The sequence below is a fragment of the Cynocephalus volans genome, chromosome X (genome assembly GCF_027409185.1).
Source record: "Cynocephalus volans isolate mCynVol1 chromosome X, mCynVol1.pri, whole genome shotgun sequence".
Classification (NCBI taxonomy): Eukaryota; Metazoa; Chordata; class Mammalia; order Dermoptera; family Cynocephalidae; genus Cynocephalus; species Cynocephalus volans.
Genome location: NC_084478.1, coordinates 41,425,953 through 41,435,651, shown reverse-complemented (window position 1 = coordinate 41,435,651; position 9,699 = coordinate 41,425,953). Strand labels below are relative to the sequence as shown.

The 9,699-nt window shown below is 41.2% G+C and overlaps 1 pseudogene; it reads right to left on the bottom strand.

Moving 5' to 3' along the window:
* Positions 1-8,803: 8,803 nt before the first annotated feature.
* LOC134366650 (protein FAM136A-like) lies at positions 8,804-9,218 on the bottom strand (annotated as a pseudogene).
* Positions 9,219-9,699: the final 481 nt, after the last annotated feature.

Below are 9,699 nucleotides of genomic sequence, written 5' to 3'. Positions count from 1 at the left end.
AATGTCCCAAATATCCTGGCCATCACAAACGATCCACAAAATCGTGAGTTAAATAAAATATTTTATTGTTTTAAGCTCCTAAATTTCATGATGGTTTGTTATGCAGCAAAAGCTAACTGATACACATCCCACATACTCAGTGAGTTCCATTTTCCACTATGAGAGGGAATACCAATTACACAGCTGGTTTCCCATCTTTTTTTTTTTTTTAAAGTTTATTTATTAAGATATATTTTTTTACATTTAATGATGTTGTTGCAGAGCCATTGGGGGACAGGGGGAAAAGGGAACGGGGAAGGAAATAGGGTGGGAGAAGGAAGAAGGAGGAGGGACAGGGTCAAGGCCTGTGGCACCCTCCTCGTTCCTGCAGGGGAGACCAGGGGCTTCCAGCAGTGTCTTGGTCATTGCTGGGCTGGGTGCAGATGTCAGGGGGGTGTGGCTGAAGCCCTCACCCCCCACCACCCCAGCTCAGGAGCCCAGGGTGCTTCCTGAGGCAGCTCAGTGGTCACTGCTGTTGGTTGCCCATCTTTCCTCTTCTCCCTTTATGGAAAGTATCATAGTCAGTTCTTCAGATGCAAGTAACAAATCCATTTAAGTTAGCTAAAAACGAAACTTGTGTGTGTGTGTGTGTGTGTGTGTGTGCGCGCGTGCGCGCACGCGCGCGTGCGTGTGCATGTGCACATGTGCATGTGCTTAGTGGGCAGTAAGGGACAGTTTTGATGATAAAACAGAAAACTTTTTAGACATAAGACCTGTAACTCAGCCAGGCTTCATGTTGGATGGTGCTGAGAAGCCTCTGAGCACTAAGTCTGTTCTCCCAATCGCTCTCTCTCTCTCTCCCGATCTCTCTCTCTCTCTCTTTTCTGAAACTCTTTCAACATCTGTTCTGTTTTCTTACTTCACTCCGAAGACTGGCTTTCTCTGTTTATTCAGCAGGTTACACAGGGCTCCAAATGATACCTCAGTATCCAAGTCTAAGACTCCATCCCTTATTGATTACAATCTCTTTCCAAATACAAAACCTTAAAAAGAAGATCTGATTGGCTCATTTGCTTACTGCCTACAGTCAAGTGATTACCCCTGATCTGAACAGCAGTGGTGATATGGGATGCATGGGGTGAGCAAGATGACCTGTGCATCTGCTGGCTGGTTGGAGTTCTGCTGATTTAGGCTGGGCTTGGCTGAGTGTCGTGCTTCAGGCTGTGGCAGCTAGGGTGGCCCTTTTTCTCAGTGCCCGTTGTGTATTGGGTAGGGTGGCTATGCTCTGTGTGTGTTCTCTTCTTCTTTGGACCAGTAAGAGAGCTTGTCCTTGGGCATGATCTTCTCATGCTGCCATCCAAAGTGCAAGAGAAAGAGTGGAAATGTGCAAGAATATTAAGGCCTAGGCTTGAGTTGCCACACTTAAATTTCTATTCAGATATCATTCTCCAAAGCAAGGTACATGGCCAAGCCCAAAGTCAAGGGTCAGGAAAATACATTCTACCCATGATGAGACCATTGCAAGTGTCCACATGCAGGTGAAGAATTGGGGCCAATAATTCAAACTGGTATACCTTCCCCTTTTTATGTTTTGAATGCTCATCTTTGTACCAGCAGAGATGGTAGTGGTGGTGACTAATGACAAAGAGCTACAGGAGATGGGTTCAGGGGATAGAGGAACTAACTTGCCTATAAGCATGACTTTGAAGATTGTCATCAAGTGGGCTGGCCAGTTAGCTCAGTTGGTTAGAGTGCAGTGTTACAACACCAAGGTCAAGGGTTTGGATCCTAGTACCCACCAGCCTCTCCCAGGGCAGGGCTATACTCCCTGAAGTGAAAAAAAATTGCTATGCACATCAAGAAAGCAACAGAGATCTACAGTAATATATCAGCCAACATAGTAGAGGTCAGAGGCAAGGTGTTAGCATGGCAGCAAGCACTGGTCCAAGACTACTCCAGGCTCCAGAAGGTCTGCTTTGGTCAGGCTTGAGCAGGGCTAGAGATATAAAGTTAGTGAAGGTTCTCAGTGCCTGCCAGAAAAAAAGGACTCATCTTGCTTGTTCACAGTGCTTTTTCTGTTTTGTAAACTTGCTATCTCCCGCCCCATCCCGCCCCAAACTTGGCTGGTAATTCATCATGTTCCACCTTATCTGTTCCTTTAATTTGTTATGTGTGCATTATGTGAAAAATTATGTAACTATTTTTAAAAATAAATCCAGAGTAGGCCCATGCCTATATGGTTGATCCTGATTGTTTAAGGTGCAGAAATCAGGGTCACAGAGTCAGAAGATGCAGCAAATAAAAAAAAAAAAAAAAGAAGAAGAAGAAGAAGACCCAGAAAGTGTAAACTGATGGTAGGAGGAAGAGGCAATAAAAGTAAGCCAAAAGCAGTGCTTTACTTCGATAGTCCCAGGAGAGGCTCCTGATACAAGCTAGTTACTAACTGAGGAAAGGAGGTCGTGGCCAGACTTAAAGTATTAGGAGAAATAGGGGAGGAGCTGGCTCTGAGCACACGGGAAAAAGTCAACATAGGCCAAGTAGCAGTGTGAACTCTTTAAATTTCCTCCTCTCTGAATTCAGAGTAAGCAAGCTCCTTTGTACCTTCCCAGCGTCATTTCCCACGACTTCCCCATCTACACTCTACCCACTGCCAATGAGAGTGCTTTCCTTTCCCCAAAGACTTCCTGCTCTTTCCCTGTTCTGTTCCTTTGACTGTGCTATTCCCTCCATCTGCGATGCTGCCTTTCCAATTTCTGCCTCCCAAGTTATTCTCATTCTTCAAGGCCTATCTCCAATTCCACTTCTATGCAGTGGATTCCCTGAGCAAATATGACCTGTTTTTTTTTTTTTTTTTTTTTTTTTTTTGTCTTTTTCATGACTGGCACTCAGCCAGTGAGTGCACTGGCCAGTCCTATATAGGATCCGAACCCGCAGCGGGAGTGTCACCACGCTCCCAGCGCCGCACTCTCCCGAGTGCGCCACTGGCTCGGCCCTGACCCGTTTCTACTTTAACTCCCTTAGTACATCTCATAGTCTGCTGTATATTATCATTTTACCTATGCTTGTTTTACCCATCCTTTCCCCTGCTTCCCTCTGTATTAGTCATCTATTGGTCATTCTGTATTTTATCCGGGCCTATTAAGACACGTGTCCTCTAAGTTTCTGCACTCAAAAGATTCCAGTTGCTCTAGAGGGAGACACAGACAGGTAAGCGAGAATTGCAACATGTGGTAAAGACCAAATGGATGTAAGAGTAAGTGCTGTGAGGACCTCTAAGAAGAAAACTCTAACAAGTCTTTTAGAACCAGAATCCTGAGGGTAGAGGGCAGAAATCACTCCAGCAGAGACAGCAGCATGTGCAAAGGCCCTGGTGTTATTTACTAATTGCCATAAAGAGCAATACATTAAATACCCACACTTAGATCTTGGGAAATTAATAACCTGAATGTGTAAATGACATAAATTCTTCCCTATTTGTTATATCTTCTGGCAGCCTTCAATTAGCCATCATTAACCCCAATCTATAAATAAGGAAACCAAATCTCAGTGTTTAAATGATTAATCTGGAGTAAATAAAATTCAGAATGCCAGAATAAGAATGACAAAATATGTTTTCTGACGTCAAAGCCATGCTCTTTCCTCTACATTTTGCCTCTCAGATCTGGTTCCCCCTGATAGGAGAGAACTGGGCAAAATGTCAAGCAGAGGCTACAGGAGAAAAGTTAGAAGCTAGAGAAAAAATGATATGACCTTCACAATCTTTGCCAAGAGACTAACTCTGCTTAATAAAGAATACGAAATCCAATGTTTAGTAGGTACAGTGCCTTAATCCCTTCCCGTGAACTCTTCTCTCCTTTCAGTGGTTGACACTGCCATTCACATAGGTAATAAAGGGGCAGGGGGACAGGATGACTTTAACCTACTTAAAGAACTAATATGGATGCAGTGATGGTAGCCAACAAGAATGTCATAACACGGCGAGTAAGTATACAGAATTAGCTCAGAGTTGCACAAATCGCCTGACTGAAATTCTAACCTCAGCACCAGTGACACCCCAGTGCTCTGCCTTTTTCTTTCTTTCTTTTTTTTTTTTTTTTTAAAAAGACGACCGGTAAGGGGATCTTAACCCTTGACTTGGTGTTGTCAGCACCATGCTCACGCAGTGAGCTAACCGGCCATCCCTATATGGGATCCGAACCTGTGACCTTGGTGTTATCAGCACCAGTTTCCCGAGTGAGCCACGGGCCGGCCCTGCCTTTTTCTTTTCTAAGCAATAGGATAATACCACATTCTAACACAAAACAAAGTTTCACTTTATTTCCACTTAAAAAATACACGTATCATATAAAGCATTTAAGAAAGGTAATAAGTGTTTTTTGAAATCTAACAAATGATAAAGCTGCTGTTATCTCTAAAAATTCTGGTCCTTATGGAGACCAGCACTGCCACCCTCAGTAAGAGGTGGAAATTGCAATTATCAGGTACGAATATTGTATCCTTAAATTAAATATAAATTGCTCCCCTAATTAGCAGCCTTGAATGATAGGATATTCGTGTTGAAAGAAACCTTGGAGATAACTCTTCATTTTCCACATTAAAAATAGATTAAAAGAAATTTGGTGACTTTGCTAAGTAACTTTTGAGGGATTTTCATATACATGATGTCATTTTATTTTTGATACCTTGAAAAGTAGACATGACAGGTGGTATTCTGGTAACTAAGAAAACTAAGACTCAAAGAGTTTAAACTTTGCTTATTAGCACAAGAGTAATAAATGACCACACCAAGATTTTTGTGCTTTCTATTGTACCATGTGACCCTTCATGAATTTTTATTGATCTAAAGGAAATGATAGTAAGGAATAATAATAACAAATTAAAAACTTGGCATTTCAATTTTTTTTTTTTTTTATGTAACCCAGTAAGAAGGTGGAAAGGGTTGGGGATTGAGACTCGTTTTCAGCAGTTATGGCTGAGTGACCTTGGGTTAACTTCTTACCCCTATTCATCTCTGAAGTCACATGCTTAGAGCTTCTCCTGTCTCACAGGGTTGGTGGCAGGCTCAGATGAGATAATGGATGAGAAAGTGCTGTGTGAACAACAAAAGGTTAAGTGATTATACGGTCAAAACAAATTTTGAATGATTCATGCTTTAGAAATATACAACTACTTTGGGCTGGCCCGTGGCTCACTCGGGAGAGTGCGGTGCTGATAACACCAAGGCCCCGGGTTCGGATCCCATATACGGATGGCCGGTTCGCTCACTGGCTGAGTGTGGTGCTGACAACACCAAGTCAAGGGTTAAGATCCCCTTACCGGTCATCTTTAAAAAAAATAAAAAAAAAATAAAAAAAAAAGAAATATACAACTACTTAGGTACTAATGTAACGAGAGACATTTGTAACTTATAAAAGAAGATTCAGCAACTGTAACAGCAAAAAGAACACAAGAAGAAATATATTGCTCATCTTTGGGAAGACAATATGAGAAAGAAATATTTCACAAGTTGATTTATAGATTCAATATATTACCAATTAAATTCTCAATAAAATACTTAACAGAACTTGAGTATCTGTAGTAAATTTTTATGGAAAAATGTCACCGTGGTATATTTTTAGCAGAAAACATAGCAGAATAAGATTTAGTCTGCTAAACTTTTAAACAATTGTCACAATTTTCTGGTACTATATTAAGTAGAGAAAATAGAATGATGAAGTTGAATAGATGTAAAAAGTAGACTAAAACATTTTAAGATATCAATATATGGCAAATCAGGTGACATTAAGTAATACAAATTAATTACTTATAAATCTGTTAAGGCAAAGGAATATGAATATAGAGAAAAATAAATTTATAGCAATATCTTTTCTATTCAACATATATTTCAAATTAAAGTGTTAAATATTATAAATAATATAAAAAGCCATCCACAAACAAACAAAGCTAGAAGAAAGTGGAATCATAGATTTTAAATCAGTTGTAGAAGGGGGATAATTTTTTTATAATTAAGGTAATAAAAATATCTGTGGTAAAATGGATAAGAAATAAAATGTTTTTCCACACAATGAATAATAAAATGAGAACAACTGAGCAAAGAAGACATTCATAATTGGTATGTAGGAGCAGAAATTTTAGCCCCAAAATATAAGCAAGAGATACTGGTTTATAAAGTCAATAACCACTCTCTAATGGAAGCATGGTCAAAGAATATAAATATACAGTTATTTAAGAAAAAATATATGGAGTAAGCAAAGTGTTGGGAAAATGGAACAATTTGGTCCGGCTCCCCTCGCCTTGGAGCCAGTTCAGGGTCGTTTGATAACAATGTGCGTGTGGGTGGAGTAGGTGCATGTGCATGGTGGTGCCACTTTGGCTGGTGTTTACTGCTTCGGGGGCTGCCCTGCGTGACCATATTTTCCCAGACCTGCAGCTTCCAAGGACCTTTTGGCCAGTTAACTAGCTCACAGACCTGCGTGAAGGGGTCTGGTGACTCAGCCTGGTGTGTGTGATGGGTCTGGTGACCCAGCCTGGCATGTGAAGGGTTTGTGACCCAGTCTGTGAATGGGCTTGAGGGGTCTGGGAGCTCCAGATCCAGCCCTAGCTCAACCATCGGCCTAGTCCGTGCAGGATTACTGTTAGGTAAAAGAGCCCAACAACTGGCATGGTTGAGCAGCTTTACAATTGGCCTCACGAACAGGATTAAGAGCTAGACAATTGGCGCTGTGAGGATTCCAGACCTTAGCCATAGCTTAGCAGTAGCAAGACACAAACCTTATTCAAAACTTAAACTTCTAGAAAAATTTTAAATTTCATAAACTAAAGCAACTGTGAGGTGTCACCTTAACTATGTAAAAATGTCACCTTAACTAGTAAAAATGAATCAATTTGAATTGATCATCATTGTTGACAGGGTTGTGGGGAAAAAAAAGATATTTTTATGCATTGCTGATAGAACGTGGGCGATATTTACCAAGGAAACACTTTAGAAGAAGAGAAAAAGACCGCTTGTACGAAGACATTTACATCTGCGCATTGTATTCCAGTTAAAACTTGAAAGTATCTGAAATACCAAGATGGAGAAATTGCTAGGCAAATTGTTTTTTTTTTTTTTTTCTTTTTCGGGGGGGTGGAGATTAAACCTTATTTATTTATTTTTAAACATAATCATTAGGAAAGTATATCACAGCCTTGAAACAGCAAACAGACAAGCTATATATTATCAAGCAGTAAGTTGGTAATGTCAAACGAGAGGCCCTTTTCTCTTGCTCTGCGGCCCAGAGCAGTTAATGGAGGGAGAAAAAATGGTATGTGGAGGAGGGGACACTAAAGAGAGGCCAAGCGAGGAGCTAGGGCGCCTCAGGACAGCGAGGTTCCGAGCCCCTTCGCCCTGGGAGGTTAATTGAGGGATTTGGGGAGGTTGATTCTGAATATGCTAAACCATAAGAATTTCCGCCGTTCCTTGGCCCTGAAAAGCCTACAAAGGTGGGGGATTCGACTTGTTTTTTAAGATGACCACACCTGGATGTCAAGGGATTAAAAAAGTAAGCAACTTGGGCTAGGACAAGCTGTGACTCCCTTAGAGCAGAGGAGGGGCAGCCCCATTACCGGAAGAGTCCCAAAGTGCAGGGCTGCTTGTCCCCTCAGGTGGGCTGTACAGAGCACGACAGGAATCGCTTTGTGCAAAGACCCGGGAGGCCTTCCCGTGCTTCCCACGCCCCGCCTACCTCCCCTGCACCTGGTCCATGATAATAGTGATAATCCCTTCTACAGGAACTGTTGCCAGGGGATTTTCTCAGTAGGGCTCTGTTAATTCAGGGGGCTAAGCAGGCAATGGTGGGTTTAAGCTTCTTTCACTCTATTCTGTTCTATGAAAATCAAGTTTTTCCAAATGCAGTACTTCACAAATCTCTTAAGTAGCCAATAGTTCCTCATTACTGTTCATTCCCGGATACTGCTATTTGTCACAAACAGAACCCCCTTTCTATTCAAGGGGAAAGTGTTACTGCAAGATTGTCCTGTCACCCTGCTGCAGACAGCCTCAGAACCCATCAGGCAATGAGAGGGAAGCTCTGCTTCTTACATTCAGTGTGACATCGTCTCTCTCTCTCTTTTCTTTTCTTTTTTTTTTGGTATGGTCTCTGGATTGAAAGATTCAGTGTAAGAATTTCAGGAAATGCACATCCACATCTTGATGGCCAGAAAAGGAACCAAACTACTCTCCCTTTCTACTCCACATCTTAAATCAACTTCATGCACTTGTATATAAAACAAAACCAATTAAAACAAAGGCCCAGAAACCCTTTTTCCTCTTCTAACTTAAGTGACCTCATGGATTTTGTTTCATAGCTTATGGAAAAATGGTCTGTTGACACTTCGGGTAAACAGGTTGGTAACAAACAGAAACACCAGATCATACTACAAACTACATCTTCAAACTACACCAGATCATACGTAAGTTAGAGGAACATGCCAGCCTTTTGGTAACTGTATTTGTGTAGTAAGAAGAATCCGGTAACTTTGAGGGCTCTGGCTTGGTATAAGGGAGATCTCTACTGCGAGGACAAGTACTTGCCACATGAAATTTAGACTCTAAAACACTCTCCTGTATTATCTCTGACCCAAATTTTAGCACCAGTTTTTTCCATTTCACTTTCTAGGATTGAAACATAAAAGAACCAGTGTCCAGAGGCAAACAACCTATGCCTTAAACTTGTTGCCATTCTTAATTTCTCCATTCATCAACTTCGCTTACAAGGCTAAAATTCCCATTCCTCTTTTTAAATAGATTCCTGCCCTCAGTCCTGATGGCCACTGGCAAAGACTTTTACTTCCCAGTGGATGAGAGAGACTCCTTCATCTTCCTGCTCATAGTCGGGATGAGGGGCATGGGGTCGTCCACACACATGGTCACACAGCAGTTTAGTTGCTGCTTCACCTGAAGCTCCTCATTCCCTGCATCTACTGAAACTTTGGCTTTGTCGTTGCAATGCGTGGTACACTGGGTCAGGCGGTCCTGGAGCTTCTCCAATTCGTTGGTCACCAAGGTCTGGGTTTGAGCCAGAGGCACGTGGCAGCACTCGATGCACTGGTGCACCTGCTGCATGGACACCTGGCTGTCCTTACAACAGCTGGCGCTGCACTGGTACATGAGGCCCTGCATCTTCCAGATGTTCTCTCTCCAGACTCTTCACCAGCGAGTCCACTGCCTCCTGCATCCGGAGCTGCTGCAGTGCCACCATGCTGACCCCGCACTGCCCCCAGCAAATTGTGATATTTTTAGGCAATGGATTAATACTCCTATTAGAAATGAAAAATGGTAGGATCATATAAATATGTGAAAAGAAATGTATAAAGTAATATGTATATTTTTTATTTAAAGAAATTTTTAAACTGAAACTTATTGACTGTACATATTTATGGGACACAGAGTTATATTTCTTTTTTAAAAAGTATTATTTATTTTTTATCTACCATTTTTTTTCAATTGAAATGTAGTTGATTGTATATATCTGTGGGGTACAGAGTTGAATATCCATACCTGTGTGCAATATGTGATGCTCAAATCAGGATAATTAATATATTCAACATTATACAATGTCATCATTTTTTTGTGGCCCTTAAAGTAATATTAAGTAAAAAGAAATAAACAGTTTACATACTTTGATACCCATCTCATAAAATTTATAGTATTAACAGAAAGGTTGGAAGGGACCCTGTTGC